The sequence below is a fragment of the Dioscorea cayenensis genome, chromosome 6 (assembly GCF_009730915.1).
Source record: "Dioscorea cayenensis subsp. rotundata cultivar TDr96_F1 chromosome 6, TDr96_F1_v2_PseudoChromosome.rev07_lg8_w22 25.fasta, whole genome shotgun sequence".
NCBI classification, from domain to species: Eukaryota; Viridiplantae; Streptophyta; class Magnoliopsida; order Dioscoreales; family Dioscoreaceae; genus Dioscorea; species Dioscorea cayenensis.
The window spans coordinates 15,446,884-15,456,082 of record NC_052476.1 but is presented as its reverse complement, the minus strand read 5'-3'; the positions used below and the strand labels follow the sequence as shown (position 1 = coordinate 15,456,082).

Sequence of the window (9,199 nt, the reverse complement as noted above, 5' to 3'; positions counted from 1 at the left end):
GATGGTGCAACAGATGTGCCAATTTGATGGATTTCAGGATGAGGACCCGTATGAAAATTTGATGAACTTCTTGAAGATTTGTGACACATTTAAGGCAAACAATGTGCATAAGGATACAGTTTGCCTTTGACTTTTTTCATTTTCAATGTGAGGAAGGGTGAAACAATGGCTAAGTTCCTTACCACACGGGTTGATCACTGCTTGAGCATAGTTGGCTGAGAAGTTTCTAAGCTGATATATTCCTCCGGCAAAGATTAAGAAGCTTAGGAATGACATATCTTATTTTCGACAGATGGAGTCTAAAACTTTGTATGTGTCATGGGAAAGGTACAAGGAATTGTTGAGGAAGTGCCCTCAACATGGAATTGTTGAGTGGATGTAGATTGAGATTTTCTACAATGGCTTGAACTTGGCTACCAAGCAGATGTTGGATGCTACAGCCGGGGGTTCTCTTTACATTAAACAACTAACTGAAGCTTATACTCTTATTGATGATTTGGCATCGAATGGTTATCAGTGGAGATCAGAAAGAAACAAGCCAATGAAGTCTGCTGGAATCTATGAGATTGATGTACTAACTACCCTAGCAGCATAAGTGGAAGATATTACAAAGAGGTTGAATGCAATGCAAGTTCAACCTCAAGCACCAATCATGAGTTTTAAAGCTTGGGATGGCCAAGCAGGGCCGTCTGTTCCATCTATTAAGGGGTCTTCTAGCACAAAACAAGTAGATTATGTGAGTAAGAACAACAGGTTCCAAAGCAACTCCTCCAGCAACACCTATAATCCGGGGTGGAGAAACCACCCAAATTTTTCTTGGAACCACCACATCCTCAAACTACACCTCCTCAACCACCGCATCAAGAAGGAAGGGGGTTAACTCTTGAAACCTTGTTAGCAATGTACATACAAGCAAATGATGTTTGTCTCACGGGACATGAGTGATTGATGAGGAACCAACAAGTATCATTACAGAATCTAGAACATCAGGTGGTGCAAAATTGCCAAAACCCTTGCTAAACATCCTCCAGGTTCACTCCTAAGAAATACAGAGTTCAACCCCCATGAGTCCGCAAAGGCAGTCACTTTGTGGAGTGGAAGGGTGTGAGAAAGCATCTCTTGAACCTAAAGTGCTGATTGTGACGGACACATCCATTGGTGGTAATGTTTAGCAAAGTGAGAGAGAACAAATCAAGGATGAGACCAAGATTCTTAGCTTCCAACCTAAGCTACCATATCCGGCTAAGGTAAAGAAAGATTAATAGGATGAATAGTTTAAGAAATTCCTTGAAATATTCAAGACCTTGCATATTAATGTTCTATTTGTTAAGGCCCTCGCTCAAATGCCTCGTTATGCCAAGTTCCTCAAGGAATTATTGACTAACAAGAGGAAGCTGGAAGAGGTATCCATTGTTACATTGAGTGAAGAATACTCCGCATCATCTCCAACAAAATCCGAAGGAAGGAGAAAGACTAGGGAGGTTTCTTTATCCCGTGTACTATTGGGGGGATGCTTGATAAAAAAAGCACTTGCCAATCTTGAGGCAAGTATTAATTTGATGCCCTAAAAATTTTTTTAAAAGTTGGGGCTCGGTGAGCTCAAGCCGACAAAGATGACTTTGCAACTCGCCGATTGATCAGTTCGCCACCCTTAGGAATTATAGAAGATGTTCTAGTAAAGATGGACATATATATTTTTCAGAATAATTTTATCATTCAAGACTTGGATGATAAAGCTAAAGTACCGCTTATACTCGGGCTATCATTCTTGGCAACCTCGCAATCTTTGATCAATGTGAAAGATGGTCATATGGTGTTGAGAGTGGGTGATGAAGAAATAATGTTCAAGTTGAGAGATGCTATGCGCCACTCTATGGATGCTGATGAGACGTGTTATGCTTTGGATATTATAGATGATTGTGTTTCGGATTTTGTGCAGGACACAACTTGTCTAATTTACTGGATGATGGAGAACTACCTGATAGATTAGTAGAGGTACCTCAGTCCCAATGTAATATTGAAGAGTACAAGAGGGAGCTGAAGTTGGTCGACTATAGGATCTCTCTGACTAAGAAGTGGTGGAAGCAATTCGCCCCTAACAAGAAGAGCATTAGTCCACCGACCTCCCCTAGGGCTTGCATGTATCCTTTGGTTTTATGTGAGGGGAAAATTTGCTTCATTGAAACATTAACCCCCTATTTGTTTGTTCAAGGTGTAGGAAATGGTAGGGGAATTCGATTCTATGACCCCCCATGAGCTGTACAAGGTACGTCAAGCTCGTGACATTAAACAAGCATTTCTTGGGAGGCATGTGTTTTTGCATGTGTTTTTTTTTTCTTCTCTTGGTTGCATTTTGGTTTATTTAGTTTGTTTTTCTTTGGTTGGTTGTTTGATGTTGTCGGACTCAGTTACCCTTCAGTTCTGCTCATTTCGGAGGCTTTAAAATATTCATGTCTCCGTTCCAAAGCTCTATTTTCAAGCTAATGGTTGTTCGGGAGTGTATTTGTTCTATTCTGTAGCTTCTTTGTTTTTCCAAGTCAAGCACAATCATGCTTGTGATCGTGCATTTTGTAGGAGTTGTAAAAAAAATTTTTTGGGGAGCAAGCACGGGCATGCTCTTGCAAGTGGTAGTGACCTTGCTTGTGTAAGCATGGTTAGGCTGCGCTTTGCAGGGTCATGCTTTGTTTTTAGAGTTTTGCAAAGTTTTCAAGTAAAAAGCACAGCCTTAAGCACGCTCTCAAGTATGACCGTGCTCTTCTAGGGTTTAATTGTTGTAAAAGGGGAGGAGAGGGGGGTTCAGCATAGTCTCCAGTATGACCATGCTATTCGGGTGTGCTCAGGCTAGACCGTTTCCTTTCCTTTCTTTTTCTTTTCATTTTCCACCCGCCGGTGTGGTCGTTGTTCTCATTCTTCCTCCCAAACCTCTATCTCGTAGTTTTGGTCAGATTTTCGGGTTTTCCTTGCCAAGTTTTTTAGCTCCTTTTGTGCGGCTTTCTCTTGCCCTTTTTTCCTTTTCTTCTTCGAGCCGAAAGTATGCGTTCCTTGTTGTCTCTAGGACTTGTTCATTGTTATTTACCCCGGTAAACTCTTGCATTTTATTCTATTCATGCTTTATATTTTATGAAATGCTCAAACCATGTTGTTAGACAAGAAACCATGCTTCCATGCCCTATTTCTTGTTTGGGAATATAGCTAAGCACGGACGTGCTTCACAAGATGCAGGATCGTGCTTTTCCCTTTGCCCTAGGATGTTTCCAGGCAAGCGCCATAGTGCTTTGATGTCTTAGCATGAGAATGCTCTTTTGCCTACATGGGTGTTCTTGTACATTTCATTACTTATTTTGTAGCACACCCATGCTCTCTTCTAGTCAGCACACCCATGTTGTTTGTGCAACATGGATGTGCTACAGTCTTTTACCCTATGCATTGAACTATTTATTAAATTCTTATATAAGATTAAACCGAGGCAGAAGATATGTACATCTGGGTTTGCTCCCAAGAGAGCCAAGGGTGAGAATAGCTCTCAGGCTACCCCTACAGGGCCCACTTTTGGTGTACCAGCACATCAGGTACGATATGATTAGTTGAGTGCCAAGCACATTGGTGAGTTCCAAGAGATAGACTGTGAGGTTCTACATGAGGTGGGACTCACTGAAGAGGTTCAGCGCCTCCTCAGTGTTGAGGCCTGGCGCCCGCTCTTTTCCATCACTGATACTACTTGTAGAGAGTTAACACTAGAGTTGTTGGTGACGTTTGAGTTAGAGCGGGGGATGATCAGCTTCCACCGAGTGAGCACAATTTAGTTCCAGGTGTTCAGGGTTATGCACCAGATGAGCCTAACAGAGTTCTCAATCCATCTGGGACTTTATGATGAGCCGTTTATACAGACACCTGACTATGATGCCCTCCTGGTCGAGCGTCTAGCAAGGGAGTCTTTGGAGTCTTGCTGGCGTTGTTTGAGCTCCACTAGTGGCTATGACCCTCGCCGGTCAAAGACTACTAGCCTCTGTACACCCCCTGATAAGTGCTTATGTGTTAAGAATGCGAAGTGTTCTTTCCTTACAATGAGCATTACTTTTATCAGGTTTAAGCGCTAATACATGTGTATTTGTGTTCTTTTGCGCATGTAGGGTTGTGAAGCTATGTTTTAAGAAAAGAAGGCAAAAGTAGATCGTGTTCGCACTATTTGGTGGAATTTTGGAAGCAACAAACACGAAGACACAAGTGGGGCTCTAAGATACGTGAATATGTGCCAACCTCCATGTATTCAAGCCATTACAATGAGTTGGAGGGGAACGAAGGCAGTCACATTTGCGTATCCCAACTTGTGCAATGATAGCAAGATCTTCACCAATGAACTGGTTTATTGAAGAAACGACACAATCTATGGCATAAACGTGTACCCGTTTATGTTGCCTCGATGAAAAGTGGATTCGGGAGTGTTTTCGGCGGGGGTACTGTAGCAGGTTACTCTAGCAAATCACTGCAGCAATTTACTGTAACAGTTACTGTTTACAGCCAGCCGAAAATCAGAATTCCAGAGAATCCACACGGGGATGTGGAAATTCCACACGGCCATGTGGATGCCCGATTCAGCCTATTTAAAGCTGTTTTTCAGCCCGATTTCAGCATCCTTTTTCCCATCTTTTCTCCATCTTTTGAGAGCCCGGTGGCTATGGTTTAGAGGGGTTTGACAAGGCTTTTGGAGTGGTTCTCCGGCTTCGACACCGCAATTCTCTTGGAAGATAGTTATTGGGGAAACTTTTATCTGTACCGATTTGGCGAGTTGTGCCCTAAGCTTGACAGGGGGACCTTTGGAGAGGATGAGGCATTCCACAAGACCATCGACACGAATACCGAGGGGGTTTTTCTATGGATTGCATGTTTTTACTTTCGATTTCATTATTGATTGTATCTTGCTCTATGGAGAACTAAACCCCCTAGTGGGTACTTAGATTTTGTAAACCATAGGATGTTTTTGTTTCATTGACCTTTTATTATGCTTCCCTTAATTAATGTTTTTAATTGAGTTTCAATCTTGAATGCTTGTTAAATGATTTCTCCCTTAAAGTGACACTAGGGTTGAGAGACCATCTTGGTAACCTTTGTGGATGAATGACACACCATGAGGGTTAGACAAAGCAAGATTGGAGATGGTCGAGAGGGTGAGTCGAGAGGTAACGGAGCGTCTCCTTTCTCCTCCGATGTGATTTATCCTACCTCCACGTTCCAAGAGTTCTTTGCGGTCATAGTAGAATGAATGGGCTAAGGGATGACCTCCGCTGCGGCTTAGTTGCACAGGCAACGCAGTGAAGCGTTGAAGTGACTTTAGCATTTAGGGCTTAATTGCGATTAGGGGTCTTTCGCCTAGACCAAAGGGTTAGATCTATATATTGAAATCGGGTTTATCACTTGGAATCCCTAGAGTGTTTTGCAACTCTACATAGTGTGAGGTGTTGAGATTGATCGATTTCTCCGCCGGGACATAGTGTAGAGTCAGTCACGGTTGACCTTAGGTTTGGGACCGTGTGTTTAAGGATTTCCATGACTCATTAAGCATCAATTTGGAGACATAATAGTTGGTCTTGCACTTGAAACATTAGTCCTAGGGGGAGCATTGTCCGAGTACCCACTTCTAATGATTACCTTTCCTCTCATTTTATCATGCCTCTCTTTCTTATTTCTTTTAGTCTTTTCATATAAATCTTATTCACACCATCATTGATTCATTCTTATCCTAGTTAAATAGCAATCATTGTGTTTCTATTCACTATTCCCTGCGGATACGATTCCCACTCACCTGGGATTTATTACTTCGATAAACCCGTGTACTTACGGGTCACACGCAAGGGGTGTTGTCATCCCCCTTAAGTACATTCATCATTTGCTTAGCCATTCCTTGATAGGACGGGGCAATAGCATCGGAGTAGTTAGTCGGAGGGACTTCGATTATCTACCAGTATGATTGATGGTTTTCACCTCCACCTGGGACATGAGGTCACTCTTACTCTTAATCATCAGGGGACTGATCCCAGTGTTGGAGTCATATTCGTTGGTCCTTACATCACTTGGCTTATCGGGGGATGGGCCTTAAAGAGGGGACCAGTGGTATGAGGATTGTGGGCGGTAGTACCCTGATTGCTGTCGACACTCTCCATGCTATGAGAATGGTCTAGCCAGTTTATACTGTACACGAGACCCGTTTCTGTGTTGTTGGTGCTCTTACTCCCCCTGTTGCTGCAGATTTTCCTCTACCCCCTCCGACTCCTCGCTCTCCTTTAACACCACTGACTTAATCCTCCGCCAGCCACGCTGCACTGTCGACGAGTTCACCACACTACCAGTGTTGGGTGGGTAGGAGCATGATGAGGATCACTTCCCATCTTAGTGTCAAGTTGTCTCCCCCACCTTCGTCCCCAGCCCCTGCACCAGTTCATATGGGGGTCAACATCGCTGATTTGGAGTCTGAGGAGTCTGAGTCCTTTGACACCAAGGGTGGAGATGACTCATGGAGTGATGGAGGACCTCCATTCTGAGATGAGCCACTATTGCTGCCAATGAGTCTAGTTCTGATGACCTGGATGCCACAGAGTCCAAGTTTGATTGAGCAGCCTTCGACTTTCTATCTTTTCATTTTAGTTTTTACTTTCAGTATTTGAACTTTGTATTTCATTTTCTAGAGTGGACTTATATTTGTGTCATAGTTAGAAAGGGAAGTCCCTTGCTAAACTATTTATCTTATTGCTTTCTGTTTTTCATTTCAGTGCTTTATTTTACTTAATTTTATTTTGTTGTTGAGCTTCGCATTGTACCCTAATGATCACTTGTGAAATAGGTTCAAAGGGGTGATGATTCAATAGCCTGAACGTCTACGGTGTTTCTTAATTCTATTTCTACAAATTAGTTAATACAATAAAACAGAGGGTTGTTAGGTACACTTCGCTATTGATGCACGTTGAATCCTCCTTGGAAAACTCACTAGAATTCGCTGAAATCTTGATAGAACTCATATCCAGCCGCAAGGATCTCCAGAAATCCAACCTCCTTTCCCCAAATTCGGTAAAAGAATCCCCCTATAAGCTGTAAACCCTAGGGTTTTTATAGTATCGAGTTCACCATGGCCTCACCACACCCGTTGTGGAGCCCGTTCTGAATAAGTTGTTGCTTGGGCTCCAAGTCGCATCCTGGCACATTCTTTCTAGGCGTTGTGTAGATTGGTTACGACAGTGATGATTCACAATAGCCGTTGTGGAGGCCGTTTTGACTTCTATGTTGTTCTCTATGATTCCACATTTACATGACTTGATAATAGTCATGATAGGAGTGGACAATGGGTATGGTGAGATATCACCATAGCTGTTGTGAGGTGTGGTGATACTCTGGTTCATCAAGTTGATCTATTTTGCTTCGAAACACCCTTATATTCGCTTCTTTAGCCTAAGACCGAGTAAAAGCTTATGGTGAATAAAAGAGTGAAATTATGTACTAGTTTGGTGCTAAACATGTGAAATCTCATGCTAAATGCAATACGAAAGATATATAAAATATACACTTTCAAGCACTTATCAGCCTCCTTAAGATATGAAATAGGATCTCTTGAGATTGGTTTCACCTTGATAGCAACTAGCCGCATCTCTACTTTGGGATCCGCACAACTGTGATCTCCATCGCAAGAGTCAGAAGCTTGAAAGGTGCCTCATGATTGAAATTTTGGAGAAATCAATGTATAGTTGTCATCTTGCATGTTGTCTCGAGATCGGCAACCTTTCCATGTACGTGAAGCAGAGGGACTTGGAGGAAAACATTGGGTTGTCGATGTCGGCATCCGAGCGCTACGCTGTCATCGTTGGTTCAGGGCATTCGAGGTTTCGAGACGTTGACTCTGCTCTTTTTAGGTAACCGAGGTTTTGTCAACGATAATTCTGGGCACGCTATCAGAGCTTGACCATATGTGAAGAGTATGGGATGATCCAGCGGTCGCAATGTTCATCTATGAACTTGTGGTCCGATGAGGAGAAAGTGTCTCAGTCAGAGCTGGGGCTTGACGGCGAGGTTCTTGGTGAGAGTAAGGCTTGATAGCTAGTCACACCACACTATTAACGAGGGAGCTTCGCTCAACCTCGATCTCGGTTGAGTTTCCGACTATGGTGTTGTGAGAGGTGCGCTCGACCACCGGCATTGGTTTGAGGATGTCCGCACCACTTTGCAATGAGGACCCTTGCCTTTGTCTCCAAGATCGGCGTTGTTCCTACTGGCAAGGCATGGGACCCTTGCCTTTGTCGGTGCAGCTGACAGACAGTTGCACCCCACCTGATAAAGAATTATACTGCGAGTTGATGGTTGCCGGGGCGGTAACAACGAGGGGAGACGGGTGCTCATCGACGTTGCATGTTGGAGGGAGAGAAAAAGTCAGTCGTGCTGCAATATCCCCAGGCACCAACAAACACCTCTAGTTCTTTCGGCAACCTCACAGTTCATCAAAGACAAACCAAATAGTAGACAGATTCGAAAGAGATCCTGGAGCTGTTCTAAACGGAGATAAGATCTCCGATCGGTTTAACAATAGCTAGGATGGAGGAAAAATTCCAGCAGTGTAAAAGAAGATTGGTGAGGCGAATCCAATTGGCTGCCGGCACTGGCAACCTCGCTGCTTCCAAGTCAGTTGTCTAGCTTTGCAGCTTCACTGAACAAGGGCCATGTTTGCTTAAGAGCTGGAAAGGGCTGAGGGTTTTTGCCGATCTAGTATGTTGCTGCGAAGAGAATGTGATTGCAAATTGCCTCCGGCCAAACATCATCACTTTTCTCACCTGCTGTCCGTGAGTGGAGACTAAGCCTACGAGAATAGTTAGTTCAGAGGTTTGCCCGCGATGACAGAGGCCACTGAGAAGCTAGAGAGATGTTCTCTCAATTGTTTGACATCTTGAGAGATGAAGCGAAACTATGGAGCGAGGAAAAAGGAAGTGATGAGGAGGAGGCTGGGAGGCTCGGCAGGTTCAGGTTGAGGTTTGGATAGCTGTGGAGATGAACATTTCTTAGTGCGAACTCTTTTCCTACAAGGCGAACGAGGGCACAGATCACTGGTCACTACGGTGCAGTTGGAGGTAAGATAACCCACTCCAAGTCAACGCTGGCACGTAAGTTGGTGTCAGCATTCGGCTGTTAAGTGGTCCGGCCGAAGACAATGTGAGCATGGTGATCT

The 9,199-nt window shown here is 43.7% G+C and overlaps 1 non-coding gene across 1 annotated transcript; it reads right to left on the bottom strand.

Moving 5' to 3' along the window:
* Positions 1-259: 259 nt before the first annotated feature.
* On the bottom strand, positions 260-366 carry LOC120264210. Its single transcript, XR_005537379.1, has one exon. It is a non-coding gene; the product is annotated as a small nucleolar RNA R71 (small nucleolar RNA).
* Between the last annotated feature and the right edge of the window lie 8,833 nt (positions 367-9,199).